Source organism: Megalobrama amblycephala, linkage group LG17 (assembly GCF_018812025.1).
Source record: "Megalobrama amblycephala isolate DHTTF-2021 linkage group LG17, ASM1881202v1, whole genome shotgun sequence".
Classification (NCBI taxonomy): domain Eukaryota; kingdom Metazoa; phylum Chordata; class Actinopteri; order Cypriniformes; family Xenocyprididae; genus Megalobrama; species Megalobrama amblycephala.
This window is the reverse complement of record NC_063060.1, coordinates 26,817,838-26,838,469: the sequence shown is the minus strand read 5'-3', so window position 1 is coordinate 26,838,469 and position 20,632 is coordinate 26,817,838. Positions and strand designations below refer to the sequence as shown.

General features: G+C 37.1%; 1 protein-coding gene and 1 long non-coding RNA gene across 2 annotated transcripts in view; one reads left to right on the top strand and one right to left on the bottom strand.

Moving 5' to 3' along the window:
- Positions 1–1,631: 1,631 nt before the first annotated feature.
- On the bottom strand, positions 1,632–17,810 carry LOC125250104. The gene is made up of 3 exons (XR_007180719.1): positions 15,051–17,810; positions 12,227–12,350; positions 1,632–3,712 (listed from the first exon to the last, which is right to left on the bottom strand). It is a non-coding gene; the product is annotated as an uncharacterized LOC125250104 (long non-coding RNA).
- ptprfb (protein tyrosine phosphatase receptor type Fb) overlaps positions 14,421–20,632 on the top strand; it is a 235,675-nt gene continuing 229,463 nt past the window's right edge. The window contains 1 exon segment of the mRNA XM_048162494.1: positions 14,421–14,744. The gene's annotated coding sequence lies outside the window, so the exon portion shown is untranslated.

Sequence of the window (20,632 nt, the reverse complement as noted above, 5' to 3'; positions counted from 1 at the left end):
GTACTAAAGGATTACTGTCAATCTACGGTGATTTTTTTACAATAACGTTATAGATGCTCCAACACCAGTAGGCTAATTAATTTGTGTGGGGTGTGCAAATAACACAAATCAAATGGGATTTCATACCTTTATAATGAAATAGAGATCGCGAGATGAATCCAATCCGTGGCACTTGGGTAAAATATATATATATGTACCAGATGTATATCTCTCAAATGTTCTCTCAATGAGCACGTATCCAAAGTATAATTTTTCAAAATAGTGCAGCAGTTTTAGTTATATCCAAGCAGTGCTGTCAGAGTTGTATATCCTCCTGGTATTGTCATTGTAGTAAATCTCAGGAACAAAACTTTTAGCCAATGCCACGACGATCCAACAACGTGTGTTCCGCATGCAAGCACATGTACACAGACTGACATCTGTCTCGAGTACGCAGCAAGCCATATATTGTATAAAATAATACAGAAAAAAAGCACAAATACGACTGAGATGCCAAATTCAGCGGCTGAAATGAGCTGCTGAGGTAACATGACGGCTCACAGACAGCAGCGGCATACCTGTCACTCAAGTGACCACGCCCTTAATTATGCAGAACTTTAAGGCTTACCGGTAATATAATTTAAACGGACGAGCTATAAAAAAATTCACCCCCCTCAGAGTTGTCATGAAGGGCAAATTCGCAGTATAGACCAAAACCACAATATGAACCAGACTGTAAACATGTTTTTTTCTGCTGTAAACTTGGCTAATTTAACATGATGGTCAATGAGATTCTGCTCACTTCTGCAGCCTGTCCCTAGCGGCCAGTCGATGAATTGCAGTTTAATTCACTTCAGTATTGGCTTCACGAGAAACAGGGGGAGGTTGCCGCTTGGGTCCAACACGCAGTTGCACGGAGTATATAAAATACTTTGCCCCCACTGTCATGTAACACACTGGGAAACTGCTTCGCGCGGTCTTTTGCGCATATTTTTGTTGGCAAATGAGAATGATTTGCGTGCTTCATCATGGTTTCACCGCGGGGTTTGCAGATGATGTTCACGTCACGTAATTACGTCACTTCATAAGGTTCCCACGGCAATGGGGGGGGAAATAATGGCGCTTTACTTGTGTGAAGTAAACGCAACATTTTTCAACTTTATGCTAAGATATATGTGACTTTTTTGCAACAAAAATACAGGGATTATAAAATCATGCTAGCCCCGCATATTTTGCTTGCTGAAATCGGCAATTTATGCGGCGAAAGTGCGGCGTATTTGAAAAAATGCGACCCCCGGACATGCGGACTTTGGCTGATTATGCATTAAATCAGGCGATCGCATAATCGCGTTTTTCTGGAGGGACTGTCTAATATGATGATTTGCTGCTCAAAAAACTTTTATTATTATCCATGCTAAAAACAGTTGTGATTTGAAGAATATAAAGATCCAAAGAACAGCATTTATTTGAAATATTATTTTAAACACAATTTAAATGTCGTAACTGTCACTTTTGATCAATTAATGCATCCTTGCTTAATTAAAGTGTTAATTTCTTAAAAAACTTAACTTAAAATCTTACTGAGCCCAAAGTTTTTGATATTTTTCAAAAATTCTTACTTAATATCACTTTACACAAGCTAATGCAACAGGATTCTTAACTTGAATCTGTAAAATTCAACTTTGCTTCATCCACTTGTGTCAAGATATGAAACTGTCCTAATTCAACAACAACAGCATATAATGTTACTCATGTATTGAGCAGAAACAAAGGTACCTTGTCATTCTAATATTAAAGCTTTTTCAATATTAAAGGTATAAATAGTGGTTGAAATGGGTACTGCAAAATGTTGGATAGAGTTGTTTCCCCAGCCCCCTCCTCCTCAGACTTGACGCTCAAGCGGGTTGCCAGATTGAGGATATGCAACAAGAGGGAGCGCAATTGACAATGGAAGGCGAGGAGGCTCATTGTAAGTTGATTTATCACTGTAAGTTGAACACAGTGTAAGTTGAATTATCTGCATTTTAATATGCTCTTAATATGCTTCATATAGATTTTTAGATGGATGCCAAGGCTTTTTAGGTCTGGTGGAATCTTCGATCTTCATTGTTGGCAGCAATATGTTTTATTTTCCACCAACTGGCAACCCGGGGAGTTACTATTGGGAAAATCGGCAGTGGGCGGAACCACACAGACCAAAACAAAAACAGACATTCCGACACAGAATTCATATTTCAAAGTAAAACAACTGGCTGTAGCATTGTTTTCCAGAGAAACAAGTATGTGAACTTAGCATGTTTCTTAAATATCTACAAAAATATTATGCTATTTTTATGTTTTAGCAGTCAGAAAAATACATATAACGCGGGTCCTAGCTCTTGTCTGATCATAACCCTTCTTCTTCTAATTATATTCCTCTGACCTTTTCCTTTTTGGTAATATTTTTTAGCCATCTGTCTTTCTACAGTCTTTCTACAAATGTCCTGCTTGCTTATTGGCTGTTGCTCACTATTGCTGATTGGCTACAAGAGTGTTTTGGTCAGTCCAGTCCACTTTGTTTTTTCTCCTGTTTTCACAGCCAAGCACACACACAGAACAAACATCTAGCAAATATTCACAAAATTGTTTGTTTAGGTGTTGATTTCAATTTTCAACAGCATTTCTCAGAAATCGCTTAGTGCACATTTAATGGAAAGATTTTGATAAAGATGAGCCTTGGTAGTGTTTCATATCCAGGTATGTCGGGATTTACAACAGTTTCTGTACCATTCTGTACCAAGCATTATCATTGTGAGGAAGAATCGAGCTTTTGCTTAGGTATACACTTTTATCTAGAGTAAGTTACATTACACACAAGGTGCACATTTCATTATAGCTTGGATTTCTTGGAAATCAAACCTATTATGTGTTTTTAGTACCATGCTCTATTTTTTGTGCAGTAGGAACACTGTTGAGGTCAGTTACAGGAACGGTATGTTGTTAGTTGTGTTAATACATGAGCAATGGCTGTTTTACATTTAGTATGCTGAAGTGTGCTATTGATAGGTATCTAGCATAGGGTTTTAGGCCTAATATAACTGAGTTAGACACAAACAGCTTAGGAAATGAATCATACTGGGCATACTTAACTGGATCACTTAAAATAACTTTATTCCATTATGTTGAGAACAAATTGTTTTTCTGACAAACGTTAAACCAAATATATTTTTTTTCAATTGCATTAGTGTTGAACCAACATACATGATTAAATCATTTAAATACAAAGCATTTGAAAAACTAATTTACGTGTGATCTTTAAGGTTACTTTTTATGTTGTCCACAGTAATGGCATCTTCAAGACTGGCATCGTGATAATTACTGGCAATGCCTCCATTAACATTTGTGTTCTCATGAAATGGAAAAAATCGAAGTGTAAAGGCATCGACTGCTTGATTTGGAAATGGACCATCTGCGGGCCTGTGATAAGTCTCCCATGTGTGGCGGGGCCAGGCTTCTGTTCTCTTCTTTCTGTCTTGCAGATTGCAGATCAATGCAGTCACACTGGAGACCCCCTGACTTCACCCACAAAGAGATTTGGTTACCCGTTTACTTGTCTGGGAAACAAGACCCCCAGCACACCACGAAGACTGCTTTTCTTTTCTTGTCAGTGGGCCTCCATTCCATTTCCCAGCCTTTTGTTCTACATTTTTTCCTCACATATTTGGTCTGGAGGCCCGAAATGTTACAATAGTTCCTAAACAGTTTGGCAAGGAGGAGAGAAAGAAGCCAAAAGAGAAATAAGACATTTGCCTCTCAAATGGAGACCAAGATGGGGTGTTAAGATTTTTCCATCAAGGATTCTTTGTTCCTCAAGAAACCATGGTTACATGGAAAGGTCAGAACTACGTGGCCGCTGCTTTGACTGCAGAGAAGAGCACACATTGTTTCACATATAGTGTTTGCTCTAGACGGTTGTGAAGGCTGGTGTGGGTGTGAGATAGTATCATTGCTAATGTGCTCTTAAATATTTAAACCAACCAACTGTTGGACATGAATGAACATGTTCTTTCAGGCAAGACACCCCAGGTGAATATAGGGTTAAATAATAAATATCACCATACTACCTTGTAATACAAGTTTACTCAAATGTTATCCTTAAAGTGCTCCTATTATGCTATTTTAAAGGTTCCTAATTTTGTTGTGGAGGTCTCAATAGGTTTAGATGCATCCAAGGACAAAAAAAAAACGTTAATTTTCTCAAAATAACTATTACAGCACCGTCTTTTTTCTCACAGTGTCTGAAACAGATCTGCTCTGATTGGTCAGATGGCCCAGTCTGTTGTGATTGGTCTTCCATTTACAGCAGTAGACCATTATCATATCTGAATTTCAGCTCCAGAGGCTTCCTCAGCACTACAAAGAGTAACGAAGGTGTCAGTTTTACAGTATCAATTTGAGCCCAATTCTTTGAAAGTGTATGCAACGTGGATTTGCTTTCACAGTGCAAAAAACAGCATTTTCTCGACCTGTCGACAACAAACCAAACTCTTTCACGCCTCAGCTAACAGTGTTTGAAGGCTGGTAAAAGTGGATGTTGTTTGTAGGCAGCCAATGAAGCCAATACTTTTTGTGCATAAAAACAAAACAAAAATAACGACTTTATTCAACAATTTCTTCTTTGCCCTGTCATTATCCTTACGTAGTTGCCGCAGTAAGCACAGTGAAGGCTTCTGTGTTTACGTCCGAATGCCAGCTCAGTATTGGCCAAAGCTGATCACGTGAGCAGCACGATGCATGCGTGTGATGCTGACGCAGGAACCGGCCAATAACAAGTCAGCGTTCTGACGTAGAACCTGGAAGTGCTGGACGTAAACAACGTATGAGTATGACACAGAAGTAGGGCTGGACCCAAATATTCGATTCAAATATTTGAATATTCGTTCGGTGGGTTGGTATTCGATTTTCAATTTTGGGATTCGAATATTTGTTTTTTTGTTTGTTTGTTTTTTTGCACACCTGGCATCCCCCACACGCGAAACGGTTCTCATTCGCGCTTGAATATGTTTACACTATAAAATCTGGCGAAATACAATTCTTTTTTTTACAATTATTAAGTGAAACATGAAATTTTACTAGGACGGCGTGTTCTTTATTTATTACAGTTCATTTATTTTTCGTTCTTCTTTTATTTATATAGCCTACCCGTTACTGTGTCAGTAATTACTGTACTGCTAATTTCTGATTTAAGAGTGATTTGTTTGTCAGAAAAATGTTAAGCTACCTTATTAAAAAGTATTGCTCTTAACAGACCTAAGGAGTTTGCATCTATGGTACATACAAATCAACAGTTCAACCTGGAGCGTACAGCTCTTAAAGGGGCCACACCATATTTACTCATTACACTGCCTTTTTTAGAGAGAAGAATATGTTCAGCCCCCTCCTTCCAAAGCTTTGAATATTCATTGTGGATTACTACCGAAGCTTCGAAGCTCAAAAAAATGGTATTCAGACCAGCCCTACAGAAGAAAAGATATTGTTGAATAAAGTTGTTATTTTTGTTTTGTTTTTGCACTCAATAAGTATTCTCGTCGCTTCATAAAATTTAGGTTGAACCACTGTAGTCATGTCAACTTTTTTTTAACAATGTCTTTAGTACCTTTCTGGACCTTGAAAGTATCGGTTAAATTTGTCTATGGACGAGTTAGATACCTCTTGGATTTCATCAAAAATATCCTAATTTGTGTTCCGAAGATGAATGAAGGTCTTACGGGTTTGGAACGACATGAGGGTGAGTAATTAATGACAGAAATTTCATTTTTGGGTGAACTAACCCTTTAAAAATGTATTTCGCATGTTTTGACTAGTCTTAAACAACACTTTTAAATCGAATAAAACTCATGTTCCTGTGTGAGAACTTGTCTGTGTCTAATTTATCTATCTGCTTCTGCAGGAGCAATTTGTGATGTGAGAGCGAGGGGGAGTTTCCCTAAGGCATGGTCAAATCAGCAACTGCGCAAAGGATGTGATCCTTGCTTTACTCGCAGAGGGCATGGAGCAGGACATGAGGAGATCGAGGACATTAGCAAGGCGTGAAATTAAAGCCATCATACAGCAGTAAGGCAGGTCCCGCCTCTTGGGAACCTGCCTTGGACCGTGCTGGGGTAATAGAGCCTGCCCTATTACTGTAATGATCTGTAGAGAGAGGACGAGGGACATGGGATGGAGATCTGAAAGGGATACTAATCATATGCTCATACGGGTGAAAGCTGGACAAGCTCTGTAAGCCCCTAGTGAGCCAACGAATATCATGGACAGGTGGAAACTGATTAGTGCTTGTGTCTGTGACTGGTTTTCTTCTCTGTACTTTTTCTCTCTTATGTCAGGCCTCAAAAATATAGATATTTTTTGCTTTTTGCTGATATTTTCCCCTGAATGTGTCTGTGAAGCTTCAGCTCAAAATACCCCATAGATTTTTTTTTTATTAATTTTTTTAACTGCCTATTTTGGGACATCATTAACTATGCATCGATTCAGGCTGCGGCCCCTTTAAATCGCGCGCTCCCTGCCCCCCGAGCTCTCGACTATAATACAATGCATTTACAAAGTTCACACAGCTAATATAACCCTCAAATGGATCTTTACAAGATGTTCGTCATGCATACTGCATGCATGCGTCGGATCATGTGAGTAGAGTATTTATTTGGATGTTTACATTTGATTCTGAATGAGTTTGAGGCTATGCTCTGTGGCTAACGGGCTAAAGCTAACATTACACACTGTTGGAGAGATTTATTAAGAATGAAGTTGTGTTTATGAATTATACAGACTGCAAGTGTTTAAAAATGAAAATAGCGACGGCTCTTGTGTCTGTGAATACAGTAAGAAACGATGGTAACTTTAACCACATTTAACAGTACATTAGCAACATGCTAACGAAACATTTAGAAAGACAATTCACAAATATCACTAAAAATATCTTGTAATCATGGATCATGTCAGTTATTATCGCTCCATCTGCCATTTTTCGCTATTGTTCTTGCTTGCTTACCTAGTCTGTTGATTCAGCTGTGCACAGATCCAGACATCCTGCCCTTCTGTAATGCCTTGAACATAAGCTGGCATATGCAAATATTGGGGGCGTACATATTAATGATCCCGACAGTTACATAACAGTCGGTGTTATGTTGAGATTCGCCTGTTCTTCGGAGGTCTTTTAAACAAATGAGATTTACACAAGAAGGAGGAAACAATGGTGTTTGAGACTCACTGTATGTCTTTTCTATGTACTGAACTCTTGTTATTCAACTATGCCAAGGTAAATTCAATTTTTGATTCTAGGGCACCTTTAAATTTAAGTACATTTCTAACAAGTTGGCAGGTGTTCTAGATAATTTTACCTCTGTGACATTAACAGCAATCATTTTAATAATACTATAGTATTATTCTTTTATTTTTAACAATATTTTACAAAACCTCAAAAATTAGAAAGGCATTTAAACAAAATCAAAGAATGTAAGAAACAGTACAGTGAGAAAACACTGGTCATCCTTGTATTCTTGGTGCAGCAGTATAAAAAACAACCAATAATAATCCTTGACTTGATTTGGCAAAATCAATTTTCACTTTATGTGTATCTCAGGGTTGCAGGCAAAGTTAAATTCGACAAACAAGAAGCAATTATTGTCTGCTGGCCATATCAGGAATGCCACTGGCCTGAATTGCATTTCATAGTGTGCTGAAAATTACAGATCTGACCACTTTACTTCACATTTTATTACTTTGCATTAAGCCTGTTCTGCATTTTGTGTCTTTAAGACAATAAATCATTTGAATTATGATTGTAATATGAACCAGTAAAATTCATAGCGTAACTAAAGAAATAAAGAAAAGAAAAAACAAATATTAAGTTGAACTTGGGGGTCTTATTATGCCCTTCTTCAAAGTTTGTATTTTGTTTTTAAGGTCTAGAATAGGTTTTCATGCTTGAATGCTCAAAAAACAAAAAAAAAAATTTCACATATTTTACATTATTGCAGCCCCTCTCTTCCCTATCTGTCAGTAAAACTCTGTTTAGTTCTGTTCTCTATGAAGCCTGTCCTTAAAAGCACAATGTGATATGATTGGTCGGCTGGACCAGTGTGTTTTGATTGGTCAACCACTTCGAGCATGTTTAGGAAATGTCACGCCTCATACCATAACCGCGAGTTTCAACACAGTAAAGAAACACAGTACTAACTGAACCAGCCCCCCCCCAACCCTCCCCCTTTTTTTCATAAGCTTTTGGTGGGAATTATTTAAATGGAAGGATATTGTGACGTTTACATTTCCGAAACTACAAAAAAAGGTGTTTCAGGGAGTTCAGAAACAGTGCTTATCGATATATAGAAGTCCCTTTGGAGTGAACTTGTGTGCTTTGTAACTTTGCAGACTAGACTGGGTAAACCCAGCCTGATCTAACGCCATTTTGATTTCGCCCGGCAACTCAGTCTGGAAACCCATACATTCATTTCTACTGCTTCTGTTACACTTTTGCAGGAACCAATCACAGATTGGCTTATCCAATTTGCTCGCTATTGGCTGGTATAACATGATGGCGATAGAGAAGCGACGACAGTTCCTTTTAACCTCTCGACCAACGATGCTGAATGACTTCTTTAGTTTAGCAAACAAATCGCTCGAGAGGGTGTAAATACCACTCACTTTCATGTTTTTTTTTTTGCACAACCTGCAAAAATCGCTCGATGCCATTGCTGCTTCTGCAAACCGCTGATCAATGCTACAAACTAAAACAAACTAAACCTGTCTGGAGTTGTCGCGTCGCTCTGCAAAGTACGTCACCCGGATCGTTGATCTGATTGGTTGAAGGACTATCCAATTGCGTGAATAATGCTCGTTGATCACGCCTCTTGTGCAGTAGAAAAGTATAGCAAACTCCCCAGACCAATGTTCAATTTTAAATTGAGCTTGGTCTGGTGATAACCAGACAATTTGCAGACCTATTTAGCAATATTAAAAGAAAACACACAGCACAAATGTACAAAAGCATAATATGACCAATTAAAAGGGATAATTCACTCTAATATGAAAATTCTGTCATTATTTACTTGCCCTAATGTCGTTCCAAACCTGTATGACTTTCTTTCTTCTGCGGAAGATATTTAGAAAAATGTATTTTCTTTGTCCATAGAATGATAGTCGATTATGTCCAATGTTGTTTGTGTTTAGACCCCATTGTCTTTCATTGTATGTTGCAACTTTGCTGCAGTCCAAAGTTGTCACTCGTTTAATCTCAGTCAGTGTGAGAACCAAACGAATTTCCATTCTGCAATGAGTTTTGTGTTTGTAATTGTTCGTGTGGTAGGACAGTGAGTGTGGAGCTGTAATAAAGGCTCGCTAATGACCCTGGCGCAAGGTCCAGAACATCACAACAACAGAGCTGCTGTCAGCCTCTCTTTGCAACTGCTCACTCTCCCTTAATGGAACATCTGAGTCAATAAAAACAATCATCACACTCATTGCCACAGAAAGCCAGGAAATCATTTTAGCTACTCAAAGAAAGCAAACCCACGGTGCATAATCTATAGCTTCAGAAATGAACACTTCTCTTTGCTATTCTGGTCAAGTATGTGTTGAGGTTTGGAGTTAGACGCCTAATGTTATTGTGGCTCTGTGGCTAAAAGTTGTTCTGTACAGTTTGGATGTGCTTTCATTATCTCAATCATTCACAATGAAGATTTTCACCTAATTCTTCCCTCTCTAATGAATCACACACAATGTCCACTCAATAAACCACCAACATGGGCTTTTGTTTTGCCAATGAGGGTCAATAGATGGATAGCGTGTCTCCAAGTGCCTTCTCTTTTTCAAGACGTTAATGGAGCTCAGCCAAGACCCACAGAACAGTCCCAGGGGTCGTTCCCAGATATCCTCAATGATACCCAATCTGGCCCCATTAGCGTTTTCTCCACCCATCAAAAACATGACTTCATGAATGCGGAATTAAAAATTAACCATCTAATATCCATTTGCTGATGGCTCCCACAAAAGAAAATGAAAAAGCAGATTCCCTCAAGGCTTTCTGGAGAAGAAATGACTCCTGCAATCCTATATGTAGAGGAACGTCTGACAGTGATAACAGGAACAGAACGGATGAAGTTACTTAAACAGGTCCCAATGATACTGAACTAGGAGCTTGTGCAAAGGCTGTCAAATAAAAGAGTTGAGTAATTACAGGTAAGCCAAACTTAGCAATTATAGTCGTGCCAAATTAGGTTCACGAAAAACTATATATATATTAATAATTAATACATCAAAACAAATCAAAATGACACTTTCACTATATTTTAAATGACATGCATTGCACTTGATCTGATTTTATTTTATTCCCTTAAAATCAGCCATAACGATGATCTTTCCACTCCATTCTCTCAGTTGATCAGAGAAGCTGACTGACTTTGCACCTCTACCACACTCAGGACTTCTTACATTCTTCTTCTTCTGACATCTTCACTGCTGGAACATTCTAGCTTTGATTTTTTTTTTCAATAACACACCATCAAAGTCACCATATCTATATCCTACCATATCTATGTTCTTCAACTTTTTCTAGCCCACCACTCCTCTCCTGTAATGTTCTCTAGCTCTTCATTTCGCTAGCTCTAGCATTACATTTTCTCTTCAACTAGGAAATGCCATTATTATTTTTAATAGAAAAAGCAGACAATATATTCATAGAAAAGCAGATTTAAAGAGAAAAAATGAAAATTCTGTCATCATTTACTCACCCTCAAGTAGTTCTAAACCTGTATGAGTTTTTTTTGTTCTGCTGTACACAAAGGAAGATATTTGACTACCATAGTATTTATTTTTCCTACTATGGTAGCAAATGGTAGGCGAGATCTGTTTGGTTACTGACATTCTTTCAAATATCCTTCTTTGTGTTCAGCAGAACAAAGAAACTCATACAGGTTTGGAACTACTTGAGGGTGAGTAAATGATGACAGAATTTTCATTTTTGGGTGAACTATCCCTTTAGATGTATAATTCTATATAAAATCATGTTTTTTGACATGTTCTTCCTCTCACGTTGCTTTAAATAAGCCACCAAACACAAACTACAGACAATACTACAATATTCTTCTAGCACTCTCTGGAATACTTGATTCTGATTGGCAGGCACGTGCACAGGTAGGGCTCAACCTGTGCAGAGCACATGCCCTTTTTGTCCTTAAACTCCGAAGTGCCCTTTTTTTTTTTTGGAGGTGTTTTATTATATTTATTTATTTTCTTTAATAAATCAATGCTATTGGTCACCTTTTACGTATGTCTGTCTGATTTACAAATATATTTAGCCTAATAAAAGGTATTAAAAAGAGCTTGTGACAAAATCTTTTTGGATCCGCTCAAACTGTCAGTCAAACCTCTTAACTCCGCCCCCTGAGTGCAGCGAACGGAAGTTCCACAGCAGAGCAGCTGAACGTCTTGCAATGGTAAATAAATATCTTGTTGTTTGAATAAGTAGGCTACAACGTTGTCTTTACGAAGGAAACACTAGTATGTCTATAAAGTTTCATATTTTATGCAGCGGCGGAGAGACAGGCTAGCATTTGCCAATAGTCTACAAATAGCCTTAAATAGCCTGTGCATACAGTAGTATTACATATTTTATAAATTGAGATTTTGGAAAAACCTATTAATGATGACGTAGCCTAATGTGATGCCGTCGTTTTAATGAAAAAACTGTCATTAATAGTGAATAAATATAAAGCTTTTGAGACTAATTGGGGGGAGGGGGGTGCCCTTTTTTAGTTTCAGCACATGCCCCTCAAAAGGTCTGTTCACGGCACTGCTAAAATGTATAATTGACCGTTGTTCAGGGTAACATATTTTCTTCATATTTGTGTTACTTTTTATGGCTGTCATATCAATGTGTTTGTCTCTTTCTTTTAAGATCACAAACTAAGTAGTCATGTAACAAGTAGGATAATATGACAGCAGGTTGGTTCACCCTGAATTGGTACATAGTGACAGCCTTCACATTCATAGTTAAAAACAAAAGCTAGGAATTAAATTTGCAGCAGAAAGCCTAAAAACAGTCCTGTCATGGTTATAGTTTTCATTCTTAAAATGTCCCTATTAGATAAAAGAATCCTGCATCCTACCGACAGCTTTCTCTGGGGAGCAAATCCCACTAGATGGAATTGATTAATATTTCACATTTCAAAATCACCAACAGTACATCTTAATCCCGAGGTGTTGCAGCCCTTACCTCTCAAGAGGATTCTGCTTTCCATTTCTTAGCCAGCCTTTAAGTGAGCGTTTAACTGGTTCAGCTACTGCTGGGCAATTTCTGAGAGGTCACCAAAACACACCCATATAGCCAGATCGGAGTGCTGAAACACAAATGCGGCTTTGTTATTTTAAAACCATTATGCTATATGATAAATCTGGCCAGACATTTATGCACAGACATGTATGGTCATGCCACCATATTGTAAGATATGCTGTCTGCACAGGACACACTGAACAAGCCCCTGCTTAAGACTTGACCTTGGCTGTATTTTCCTATGCATTTTTTATGTCGATCCAAGGTAGTTACACTGCAAAATTCAGCGGCCGATAAATAAGTGTTTACTTCCATTTTCTGCAAGCTATATTATATTTACAGGGCATATTTTTTGCACCCCATTTGCAACAAATGAATACTATAAAAGCCACTGAAATGACTGCCTTAAATTAAAAGAACATGTAATGGATTTCATTCAGAAATGATTCAGACTATCAATCCATTATTTACTTTCACCTGCTTCAGAATTTGTAACTCGACAACTGAGAGCTGAGAAAATGAGTACAACTGTAGAAAATAGTTTTTACATCTCAGATTAATATCTGAGTGCTAAATCTGATAAATGTATCCAGTTGGACATGATACATGTATTCATATCAAGTAGTGTGAAGTTAATCTTTCTTTTTATATAATAGAAAATCATTATCTAGGGGATATTAAGGGATATATATTTTATAGCTATTATACTGGGATTCATTAAATATTTAAAGACACCACACCATTAAATTAAAATAGACAATTCTTATTTTTTCATGGAATATTACAGTATTTATAGTATTTATTATAAATGATTTATCCATGCACATCCTTATTTTTTATTTTTTTTTAATTTAAAAACAAAAAAACAATAATTTAAAACTTGTAATCTTCAATCAAAATAACTACTCCTCCCTTTTGCAGCAACATCTCATCTCTCCTCTGATGATGTGTTCACTGGCATGAGGGCGGGACAACCTGTCAATCACATGAGATCACACTAATAGCAAAGCACAACATCCAGCGATCCAATGAACAAAATCAAGTCCTGCTCCTTTTTTTTTTCTTGTTCATGAAGCTGTTTTACACAGATACACATCACAATAGGGTAGAAAAGAAGGTTGCAACTTTTGTTCTAAGATAACTTTAAAGGGTTAGTTCACCCAAAAATGAAAATTCTGTCATTAATTCCTCACCCTCATGTCGTTCCACACCCATAAGACCTTCGTTCATCTTCAGAACACAAATTAAGATAGTTTTGATAAAATCCGAGAGCTCTCTGACTCCTCCATAGACAGCAATTTACCACCACTTTCAAGGTCCAGAAAGGTACTAAAGACATTGTTAAAATCGTCCATGTGAGTGGATCAACCTTAATTTTATGAAGTGATGAGAATACTTTTGTGTGCAAAAACAAAACAAAAATAATGGCTTTATTCAACAATATCTTTTCTTCTGTGACATTCTCCTATGCTGTTTACATTCAGTAGCCTACTTCCAGTTTCAACTCATTATTCGAAGGTTGAAATACTGCACTCACGTGGACTATTTTAACAAGGTCTTTAGTACCTTTCTGGACTTTGAAAGTGGTGGTTATATTGCTGTCTATGGACGAGTCATATACCTCTTGGATTTCATCAAAAATATCTTAATTTGAAGATGAACAAAGGTCTTACGGGTTTGGAACGACACGAGGGTGAGTAATTAATGACATTGGGTGAACTAACCCTTTAACTTAAATCTATAGCTATTTTTTATTTTTTTTGTATTTATTTAGTTGTTACTTTTAAGTTAAAGTATTTTATATTCAATTACTGTATCTATTAATATGTGAGTACTCATTTCAACTTTAATAAACTTGTTATTTATCAAGAATTGTTGTGTAAAATGTCTGGGCTGATGGATATTGTGTGATATAATATATTAAAATGACATATAATCTTGGATTAAATGTGTTTTATTTAGGTTAGGTTAAAACTAATTGAATATCTAGATTGGTTTAGGTTAAACCCCAAATACCTCTGCCTCATAAAGCAACCACACTAATCTAAACGGAGACTAATCTTATCGATTCGTGAACGGCCGAATGGTCACGAATGTTTCCGAAAATCCGCACGAGCAACCTGTAAACCAGCCAGGGAGGGAGACAGCGTGATTGAGGGGACGGCAGCAGGCAGACCAGCAGTGTCTCAGACCGCTCTGGAGCAGAAGTCCGTGAGACACAAACTCTGGATTCACAACAATAGAAGCTTTTCCACTCTACCGTAGTTATAGCAACCGGTCTCAATAACGGGATTATAACAGCCGCGTGGCACATTAGTAGAGGAAGAGTCGTTACTCTGTGGAATCAAAGAATTTTCCAGTCGATTTTAAAAGTGGATTTGTACGTGGCCAACTGAACCGGGTGAAACGAGCGGTTGCCGTGCACGGAAAGAAATGCAAACCGCGGCGGAACGGAGAGACGGTGAGTTTAACGCTTTTCCCTCTTCATTCGGTCTTGTTCATGACACTTGTTTTGCATAAAGCTGTACTTTTAAGGTGATTATTATTCGCATTAATGAGAAGCTTCTCAGCCACGAGGTTTGGAGTGTTCGCGAAATCCTAGTAATTCTCAGAGAAACTAACGGCTGAGTTGACGTCGGCTAAGCTAGTGCACTAGCTAACCGAACGATTTAAAAACTTGCAGATCTTTAATTTACCGTGGTCTGCCCAAAAGACAAGTGCAAATGAGTTCCTCTCCTAGTACAGCAAGTTATAAGCAAGGACTGACCATATTTTGTCGCTGTAAGTCTCATTTTAGTGCCTCGTGGTCTCAATTTCTTGTCAAGCGCTTGATTAGGAGCAAGTGCAGGGCGCAATGTAACGTAGTTCTGTCATGTAATCGAACTAGATAATGAAGTTGAACTATTGACCACAGGTAATCTGTATTGCACAGCGCATATTCTCTGGTAAAATACATACACATACAGAGCAAGTGTCGCGGGACATTCTTCTATCACTAAGCTGCCCGTGCGCGAGCTCACTTATCATAAGATGCTTTATCTTATATAAAATATGCCACATATTAGTGTTGTGCAATCAGTGTTTTGTTTACTTATGCATATATTTGAACTGGTTCAGTCCGGTGTGATTATGAAAAAGGCGTTAAGAAATTAATTCCAAACACGTACATGGATAAGATTTAGTACATTTTTTTTTAAAGAAGATGCCACCGTCGGTTGATGAGCGTGCATATTTTGAAACGCACACTCCCACATAGATATATTATACAAACATAGTGGTCTTTTTTTTTCTTCTTTTTTTCTGTTTTTTAACAAAAAGCCGTAGGCTGCCTTTAAAGACGATGTCTGCTGAGTTCTGTTCTAATCGCATTATAATCAAACATCGCTATGTTTGCTATAATGAGGTTTATTTATTTATTTATTTTACGTTTCCAAATCGTAATATTTCACAGTGCAGCTCAAACCAACTCTTATATCCGTACCGCTCTGTTATAAAGTATTATTTGACCTGTTTTGGCGATATTTTTGGTGGGGCTTCAAAGAAACGTGTCAGTGAGATTTACATGAGAACGCTCACGCGCGTTAAAAGGCAAGTTCAGCCAAAAATCAAAATCCTGTCATCATTTACTCAATGTTGTAACAACTCAAAACATGTACGACTTTTATTTTTTCCATGTAAAACAAAGGGAGATGTTTGGCATTCACAGTTACTCACTTTCACTGCATATTTTTCATGTGTGTGTCAGTCAAGACATTGTGCCTTACAGCTCCTGTTGTGGAAGAAAGGAAGTCATGCAGGTTTACAACAACATGAGGGTGAATAAATGATGATAGACTTTTAATTTTTGAGTGAACTGTCCCTTTAACTTCATTTATGCAGTGGGGCGCCAGCAGAACAATGCCACTCTTGTTATGCTATAGACATGCATTATTTGTTACTCCGGTTTTGTTGCCCTTTCCCAGGTCCTTCTACACAGCAATTCTGTCCGTCAGGAGTTATTTTAAGAAGGGAGCCTATAATATACATGACCATACGTGAGCACTGCAGGCGAGGGTTTCAACCATCCAGAGTTTTTATTTATTAAAAACAAACAAGCATATATCAAGAATATCAAAGTGTGCATGAAGCTTGTCAGCAATATTGAACGATCTGGAAAAACTCATGAGCAAATTGTATGCAATTGCATCAGAAGTCTGGAATAATTTGACCAGGGACAACATCATTTTCTTGATCCTGTGCTGTCTTCTGATACAACTCTTCGTTCGGTCCATGTAATTAGTTTAGTATTCTGTCAGTTCTGGTTTTGCTCATAAAGACAGAATGACTCCTGAGGCTAAAGGCTGGCTGGAGAAAATGTGTGGTCTATATTTTGACTGGCATTAAGATGAACTGATAATGCCACACGTGTGAGTGGATCACAGGCACGTATTTGTTGATTTGCTGAATTGTTGGCCGAATTTCAGATGCAGCTGAGCATTGTGACCTGCTAAAATAAGAAATATAGTAACCATGAATTTTCTGGATACATTTACTCTAGGTCTGCATGTTTTACATTAATAATGTACGTGTCATAGTTGCTGTCATTAATTAATGAGCATGAAACCATAGGAGATGCCGTCTAAGCAAGATATACAGTTGTATACTGGATCCTTGGGTATTTCTAGCAGTTTTGTTTGTGTCAGTATAATTTGGCATCTTCCTCTTCCACCCTCTTACCTACTTCATTCTGGCAGGGGGAACTAATTGGCACTTTTGAAATGCCCGGCCCTCTGTTGCCACATGCTGAAAAGCCACTTGGTGCAAACTTCTCCCTTGCTGACGCTGTCTTATGATTTCCATGTGCGCTGAATTTGGGTAATTTCAGGGTCTGGGCTCTAATAAGAGATTTTATTTCTGTAGCGCATCGGTTGTGGTGTCGGGGATCAACGTTTATAGGACTCATATCTGGGAACTGAAATTCTCTTGGACTTCTTAGTGGCACATTGGGCTCTGGCATGGGAACAAGCAGTTTTTTATTTAAACAATTCAGCCTAGTCAACACTTTTTTTTTTTTAGGAGTCATGTGGCACAGTCAGTGTGTTTGAAAATTTTTCAGTGCTTTAGAAGTTTTTTTAGAAGATCTGTTGTTTGCTATAGTTGCTTTCACTCCAAGAAGGTCATGAGCACCTGAATAAAAGACAAAGCTTTGACTAGATTTAATTGGTTTACCCGTGTACGCTGGGGTTTATTTTTTACTCTAAAGGAGGTATTTTCAAATTTTGTTGCCACAGATTTCCAGATTTATTTATTTTTTCGCCCTCTAGTAAAGACAACTACTTGTGTTGTAATGTGTAAGACCTATTTATAGTATGAGAAATAGAAGTATTATAAATATGTTCAGAATATTACCTGAAAAATATTTATTTTCTATAAGTTGTATCCTTGTAACTAACCTAACCTTGTAACTTGAATAAACCTGAAATTAAAAATAATGAAGAAAAATAATTGTAAAAATAATTGGAAAAATATTACTGTCATGATTTCTGTCTTTAGGAAACATTAATAATTTCAAATTTATTATGTCATTTGTTTATTGTATTATGTTTGTTAATGTTATGTTAATGTCAACAAAATTAATGCTTATAACTGTTAAAATATTTGTGGCAAGTAAAACTTTTGTCTTATTGCCTATAATTTAGGGCTGTCCAATGATTAATCACAATTAATCACATCCAAAATAAAAGTTTGTTTATATAATATATGTGTGTTTACTGTGTATATTTATTTTGTATTTATAAACGCATACATATATTTAAGATAAAACATAAAAATATAAAAATCAATAAATATTTATATATAATATATACATGTAAATGTTTCTTAAATATACATGTATGTGTTTATAAATACAAAATAATTGTATAGTACATATATATATTATGTAAACACAAACTATTATTTTGGATACGATTAATTGTGAATAATCGTTGAATAGCCCTAGCCTCTATTGAATTAATATTGTCTTTTTGTTTCTTTATTTTAAATTCATTTTGAACTTCCATACTTCTCGCCATGTGGTGTTTGGTAAAAGCCACCAAACATTTCACATATGTTCACTTTCAATTAAACGCTTTAATAAATTAGGTTTCAAAATAAATAGCAAGGCACTGATTATAAATACTTACAAAAGTACTTCCTTAAAGGGTTTGGAAAACCGGTTTAGAATCACATAAATTATGAAAGAATGTTCATTTGAGTGAACTATTCCTTAAAAGTGAGTAGTACACTTCACTCTTGGCCTTGTTGTTTAGCCTTTCATGTATGGGTTCAGTTGCTCACTTTCATTTGGAGCTCTACGGCCCTACGAATGCCATTGGATGTCATCCATGTGTTTGCTGTACCCAAGTTGCTGTCATTAAAATTGAAAAGTTTTCATATTTCTCAGGCTCTTCTGTGTTTAGAGAACTGAGAAGTAGTTAAGTGTCTGGAAGCTAGGCTAATTCTGCAGTAATTTGGCTGCTGATTGAAAACAGGTTCTCCATTAGTGGGCCTGCTGGTGGCATTATAAAACATTTACACCACAGTTTTATGGGATATCTCCATTTAACGAAAAGTGGAAACATACTTTGGCCAAGAAACGGCCCAGACCTTTTATAAGAACAGTGGCTAAGGCTATTTTGAAGTGCCCCCCATGTTTTCAGTTTTACATTATTTGCTTAAGTTACAGCTTTGATGGTTTGTGCTGAGAGGTAATTGGATTGACTCTGTCCTGATTTATTTTGAACATTATGCCTTACCTTGCAAGCTGTACTTTTGAAAACTAGCTCTGATATTTTTTTTTTTCAACTTGTTCACAAGTGAAAGCCTATTCTTTTGACACTTGTTAATATTGGTGTTTACATTTTTTTTTTTTTTATTCAATTCAATTAACATTTATTTGTATAGTGTTTTCACAATACATATCATTTCAAAGCAGCTTTACAGAGAATGCATGTCAACATTACAAATGCATCAACATTTATATGCATGTTTGACCATAATTCAGTGTTTGACACAGTAAAACTAAAATATGACCACTTTAATGGCTTAATGACTATATCGAAATATTAAAGGATTAGTCCACTTTCAAATAAAATTTTCCTGATAATTTACTCACCCTCATGTCATCCAAGATGTCCATGTCCTTTTCTTCAGTCAAAAAGAAATTAAGGTTTTTGATGAAAACATTCCAGGATTATTCTCCTTATAGTGGACTTCAATGGACTCCATTGTTGAAGGTCAAAATTACAGTTTCACTGCAGCTTTAAAGGGCTTTAACGATACTAGATGAGGAATAAGGGTCTTATCTAGTGAAACGATAGGTCATTTTCTTAAAAAAAATACAACTGTATATGCTTTATAAACACAAATGATCGCCTTGCAAGTGCTTCCGCCTTCCGTTTTCTTCAAAAAGCTTACGCTGTATGTCCTATGCCTTCCCTATTCAACTTACGGAACAAACGCGGCGCCAGTTCCATTTTTTCTGTAAGTAGAATAGGGAAGGCGCAGGACATACAATGTAAGCTTTTTGAAGAATTTTTTTTTTTTTTTAAGAAAATGCCGATCGTTTCACTAGATAAGACCCTTATTCCTCATCTAGTATCGTTTAAAGCCCTTTGAAGCTGCACTGAAACTAATTTTGACCTTCAACCGTTTGGAGTCCATTGAAGTCCACTATAAGGAGAAAAATCCTCAAATGTTTTCATCAAAAACCTTAATTTCTTTTCGACTGAAGAAAGACATGAACATCTTGGATGACATGGGGGTGAGTAAATTATCAGGAAATTTTCATTCAGAAGTGAACTAATCCTTTAACAGAGAGATTCCGCAAAGGTTGTTATGGTTGCCAAGTTCATATAAAAGTCGCAAGTTGGGCATTAATAAAGAATTGAACTGATTTATACTCTATCACTGTTGTTTCACTGTTTCTAAGCTGTTGTTTTTGCATTTCTATGTATATAAATTTGCATGTTTTTAAGCCTTGCCTGTTTAAGTATTCAAGTGCAAGAAGACATGAAAGAGAACTCATTACAGTTTTTGCTCGCTGTATGAGAATTTTTTTTTTTGTGTGTGTGTGTGGCTCTGCACACACATCCGAAGCGTGCGCACAAAAAGCCGCACCTCAGACAGCGTGTGAATACTGAATTGAGTTCTCTTAAGGTCGGGACACACCAAGCTGACGGTCGGCTGTTGGCCAATGCCTGCCCATCGGCGAGCATCTGTGGGGCTAGTTTTTGCGGTGTGTTCCACACGTTGGAACCATTTTGCCCGATTCAGCATACTGAATTGCCGTCGGGGTGGTCGGTGAGAGTGGGAACTCTGATTGGATGT